Source organism: Arvicola amphibius, chromosome 12, assembly GCF_903992535.2.
Source record: "Arvicola amphibius chromosome 12, mArvAmp1.2, whole genome shotgun sequence".
Lineage (NCBI taxonomy): Eukaryota > Metazoa > Chordata > Mammalia > Rodentia > Cricetidae > Arvicola > Arvicola amphibius.
This window is the reverse complement of record NC_052058.2, coordinates 99870207-99876132: the sequence shown is the minus strand read 5'-3', so window position 1 is coordinate 99876132 and position 5926 is coordinate 99870207.

The following is a 5926-nucleotide window of genomic DNA, read 5'->3' as shown; positions in this document are numbered from 1 at the left end:
TTTGCAGGTGTCATGAAGGAAGATGAGCATGCCTCACTGACAAAAGGTACCAAGCCACGTGGCTAACACAGACAAGAGTTGTGGGTTAATGTAGGATGTAAGAGTTAATAAGAAGTCTGAGCTAATAGGCCAACCAGTTCATAATTAATGTAGGCCTCTGTGTGTTTCTTTGGGACTGAAAGGCTGCGAGACCAGGCGGGACAGCAACCTCTGTCAACACCTTCTGACTTCTGTAGGCTCCTGTATGCATGTGGTAAACATACTTGCACTCAGGCACACACATACACGCACATAAAACAAATACTTTTAAAAGAAAGCAAACAGATGGACCAGTGAGATGGCTTGGTGAGCAAAGGTTTATGTGGCCAAGTCTGATGACCCGAGTTTGATCACCAGGATCTACATGGTAGGAAGAGAGAACTGGTTTCAGCAAGATTGTCCTCTGACCTTCACATGCTTGCTGTGGGGCATGCACACACACGCACACGCATGCACACACGCACATGCACCACATTCAGTCAAAGCTAGTTTCCTGAGGTTTAGAGGTCCTACATGACCAGCCCTTGCCTCCTCTCAGCCACGAGCTCTCTGACGTCAATTCTTTCTTGCATGAATGATTGACTTGGAAATTGTGTTTGGATTTTAAAACAATCTTGGCAGGCCCTTCTATTCAATGGGTCTGTGTAGAAGGAATACATTTATATAATCAGCTTCATAAACTTGTATGGACTGAACTCTGGAACAAATTGCTCAGTGATTCTGAGTGCTTATGTATTTCAAAAGGAGTTGAGAAATATGATTAAAAGTTGGGTTAGAGGGGCTGGGGATGGCTGAGTTGGTAGGCTACTTGCCAAGTGCCCACGAAGCCTGGGGTATGATCCCTAGTACCATATAAACCGGGCACCGTGGTGCATGCCTATAATCCCAGCATTCGGGAGATGTGGGCAAGAGGACCAGAAGTTCAAAGTCGCCCTTGGCTATACAGCAAGGTCAGCCCAGGCTACATGAGGCTTTGTCTCCAAAAGAGTGAGACCGAGAGACAGAGAAACAGAAATTAGTTAGTGTCCGTCTCCTCCCGTGGGCACTGCATCTGCATCTCTGCGCGTCAGATGTGTTTTTCTGCCTGGAAGGAAGTTCCTGTATGCCCAGAGGCAATTCTCTGCCTTGTGAGAATGTTTTATTTTTAATTTTTAAATTTTTTTTTGCCAGCAAGAAAACAAAACACTGTTCTGATTATCCACCATAGAAAAGGTAAGTGTCCTAGACTGTCATCTGGTTCCTTTTGAATTGCGCCTGGAAGGTGGAGTAGAGAGTCAGCCGTGGCTTCTAGAACTGCACACACTGCCGTGTGGTTTCCCTCGCTTGCCTTAGAGCAAAGTGACCTAGGAGTGAGCTTGTGGTGACATTTAAAATTACACAAATTACAAAAGGCAAACGGTGCACTTTTGCACGGGCTGTTATTTGTCTTGCCGTGTTTGCTTTAGGCAAGCGTGAGGAGCAGGAAGGAACATCTGCTTTGTAGTCAGGCAGTGACAGCATGAAGCACCAACATCATTGACCTAGAGGTCTGACCTTGGAGCAGAAACCTCAGTCTTCTGCTCCATTAAATGGGAATGTCGGTATTGACCTCGCAGGATTGCCCTCGGGCTTCGGGGAAATGACCCTGTGAGATGTAAAATGCACATATTATTCTAGCACATTTGTGCTTCCTTAACATTAATCCCGTTGATACTGGGGCTAGGGAAATGTTCAGTTGGTAGGGGGCTTGTCACTCAAGTGTGACGACCTGAGCTCTCATGGCTAGCAACCCACATAAGAAGCTGGGCGTGGTGGTGTGTGTCTAATTCCAGTGCTAGGGAAGCAGACAAAAAGGTCCCTGCAGCTCTCTGGCCAGTCAGTCTGGCCAAATAGGGGACCTCCAGGTTCAGTGAAAGACACTGTTTCAGAGAACATGGTGGAAGGTCTGGAGAGACTGCGAGGGGATTAAGAGGTCGTATTGCTCTTAGAAAAGACATGAGTTTGGTTCCCAGCACCCATGGGAGGTAGGCAGCTCACAAGTCTTTCAGAAGGGAAGAAAATCAGGTAGAGAGTGACTGAGAAAGACACTGGACATTGACCTCATGAATATGCATTCTCATGCACACAGGCGAACACACGAACACTACACACATGCACCACACGCATATACACACTTAACAAAAGGAACTGTAGATGCTAAACGAAGTGCTATATGCCATATGAAGTAAGCACTCACGGTACCCAGACTTCCAAAAGGTCAGCACTTCTATCTCCTGGATTGCTAGTGTCTGCCAATCAAACCCTCAGCTCTGCAGCCGCCCCCGTGTGTTCCCAGAGTCCAGGAAGGACTCTTATTTTCCCACAACCCCTTGCCTTCCCGCCACCCTTTCCTTATACTTTCCTTTGCCTTATACATGGGTACAGGCAACCCGAACACGTCGCCCGTCCCTTTTATATGTCTTCCTCTTTTTGCTTGCGTTGTTTCTAGTTAGGAAAAGTGGGCTCATTCCAAACAGCAGAACAATTTACACTTCCTTTGTGCTATGGGCACAACTTGCTTCAAGTTCGGGGGTTGAACAAATGGATGTAGAGAGGCCAAACATGGTTTCTGGGTAGAATGGTCTAGCAGAGTCAGTTTTACAGTTTGAATTTTCTAGGTACGGAGCTCAGTGCCAGCTGATGACTGCCTCGCCGCTGGTCTTCCGGTGGTGCGATCTTCTGCAGTTTAACCTGCGTTCCTTAGAGTCCCTGCCGTAGCGGGTGCCTGGTTTCCCGCTGTCAGCCACCAGGTGGCAGCAGAGTCTGCCGAGGACCGGAAGCTGGGGGCTGAGTCTCTGAGTCATCTATTCATCACCCTAGAGTGGGTGGTTGGCCCACCTTCAAGCGACTGTCCTTGGAGTTCTGTAGCTCAAAGTCAAACACGTTAGCTTGTGACTGGAATAGCCCTCGACAGCGCTCAGAAGTGGCAGTGGGATGGCTGGTGTCTAAGATTTGATTTGATTTAATCAGGTAAAAGTCAGTACCTGATTACCCTGAGGTCACAGCACAACTTCCTTATTGTGCTTCTGATATTCCTGTTGTGTGTACGTGCGTGTGTGTGTGTGTGTGTGTGTGTGTGCACATGTGTGTGCAGGTGCATGTGTGGAGGACAGAATTTGACATCAGGTATTTTCCTCCACTGTTCTTCACCTTATTTTTTGAGACAGAGGCTTTTCCTGAACCTGGTGTTCACGGATTGGATAGACGCTCTGGCCAGGGATTTGTGTTCTTCAACTGTTCCCACCCCACTTCTGCACTGGGGTTGTAGGTGTGCACAGCTATACCCGACTTCACGTGGTGCTGAGGATCAGACTTGGGTCCTCATGTGAGTACAGCCAGCACTTGACCTACTGAGCCATCTCCCCAGCCCGCATCTTGCTGATTTCTAGAAGGTCAAGGAGGTGCTAACAGTACCCTGCTCTGTGTTGACGATTATATTCAAAGCAGCCTCCATTTGGCCAGGAAGGGTCTAAAACAAACTGCTTTCCTAGCCAATGGCAGGGATGATCCCTGCTCAGCAGGGAATGTGGGTGCTGTCCTCTTGTACCCAGGCATTACCAGAGCTTTGGAGGCACAGAGACACCAGTGGCCAGAGTTACTTTGAAGAAGGGAACATCCTCTCTTTTTATCCTGAAGGCTGGAGGTTCTCATATAGGATGGGGCAGTGCAGCGGACCCCAAATCTTGTAGAAAGCTCCATGCTTGTCTCTCAGTTACTTTGAAAATAAGAAACTTCACATGTAGGTTGTGTATTAGAACCGAGAACGAGAATGAGTATGTATTGTTAAAAGGGATTCACTACATTGGTTTACTGGGTAGTCCAGCAATGGGTGCCTACATTCTGGAGAAGCTGAGAACCCATCAGGTACTCACTCCATGAAGCTGCAAGCTGAGGGCCTGGAGGATCCCTGGAGAGCCACTGGTCTTCAGTCCACGTGGGAAGACTGAAGTAGCTGGGTTCTGACGTCAGTGCAGGATGGAGTAGCGGCAGCCACAATGACAGCGCAGCTGCACTCAACAGCAAGAAGCAGAGGCAAGCAAACAACGGTGCTTGTTCTGTATTTTTTAACAATTTTATACAAGTAAATAATGTATCTTGATCATCTGCACCCCAGCTTCCCTCACCTACTCCCTTCAGATGCCCCCAAATGATTCCTCTTTATATCTTCTCTCTCCCTCTCCAGCTCCTTTGGGGGTGGAGTAGCCCACTGTGCCCAGTCAGTGCTGCCTGCTGGAATGCTGGCTGCTTTTGTGCAGCCTCCCACAGCAGCACTGAGTTCACAAGTGCACTGGCCATGTCGTGTCCTGAGCACAGCCCTTCACAGCTCCTTCCTTGACCTTCATTCTTTCGGCTCCTCCTGCGATGCTCCCTGTGCCTTTGGTAGGGTGACACAGAGTCCTCTTTAGGGCTGAGCACTCAATGATCACCCATTCTTGACCCTCTGACCAGTTTGGAGTCCCTGCACTAACCCTGCCCACTGCAGCAGAAGCTTCTCTGGCAAGGTTGAGAGCACCACTAATCTAAATGTTTAGAAGGCAGCTTGGCAACATGCCTTGCACCTCTTTATGTTTGGGCCACACACTGGAGATGCCACCTGCTCTGAGGATGGGTCTTTCCTCTGCTCCTCAGTCTCGCCCTCACAAATGCCCCAGAGGTGGGTCTCCCAAGTGCTTCCAGATCTTATCAGGTTGTCAGTTGGGATTAACGATCACAACAGCAAACAAAACCAAAGTGTTGCGTCCCTGGGATTATCTGTTTGCATCAGTCCGTGTCTGGCTGAGGGCAGGAAGTGACGGTAAAGCCAAGAGTGTGGCTCAGGTGACAGAGGTGACAGGCCTTCCCTATGACTCCCCGAGTGTGTCAGTCCAAGTTCTGGTATCACTGGGTAGGTATTTAATACAGGTGCACAGCTGGAGAGGCTTTCAGATAAGATCAAATCTTGCTGGGCAGTAGTGGCTAATGTCTATAATCCCAGCACTTGAGAGGCAGAGGCAGGAAGATCTCTGAGTTCAAGGCCAGTCTGGTCTACAGAGTGAGTTCTAGGACAACCAGGGCTACACAGAGAGACCCTGTCTCAAAAAACAAAACAAACAAAAAGTGGGGAGGAAGGATGACCCAGCAGGTAAGAGTGCATACTGTTCTTGCAGATACTTGAGGTCAGTTCTCAGCACCCACCTATAGCATCTGACAACTACCTGTAACTCCAGCTTCAGATCTGCCGCCCTCTTCTGGCCTTTATGGGTACTGCATGTACATGGATACCCTCCCCCTCCCACATACACATGATTTAATGTTTTGTTTTGTTTTTTAAGACACTAGAATTTAAGCAATAAGAATTGGTTACCTTTTTAAAACTATAGGAGCTGAAGGCATGGTTCAGGTAGAGTATTTGGGTAGCATTTTCTAGGTCCTGAATTCCAAGTAGAGGGACCGAGTTCAATCTTCAGAATGCACGTTAAAATGCAAGCCATGGTAACACACACTTGCAATTCCAGCACCAAGGAGGCAGAGAACTGGGGGATCCCTGCAGATTACTGGCAAGTAGGTGGGCTCCAGGCAAATGAGAAACCCCATCTCGACGGAACTCTACAGCATTCCTGAGGTTGGCATCAGAGCTGCCCTCTGACTCCCACATGCATGGGCACACATATACATGTACTTCTGTACATATATAAACAAGCACATACATACATAGAGTAATAAAAAACCAGCAGTCTGTTATTTATATCCTTCAGATTTAAGATGCGGTTTATTGTTTTCTAGAAAGGCTTTTGATAAAATCAAGTTCTCCCATAACCAACAGAACCTCATGCCACTCAGAAACTTATTAAGAAGAGGGCCAGTGAGGTGGCTCAGTGGGTGGAGACGC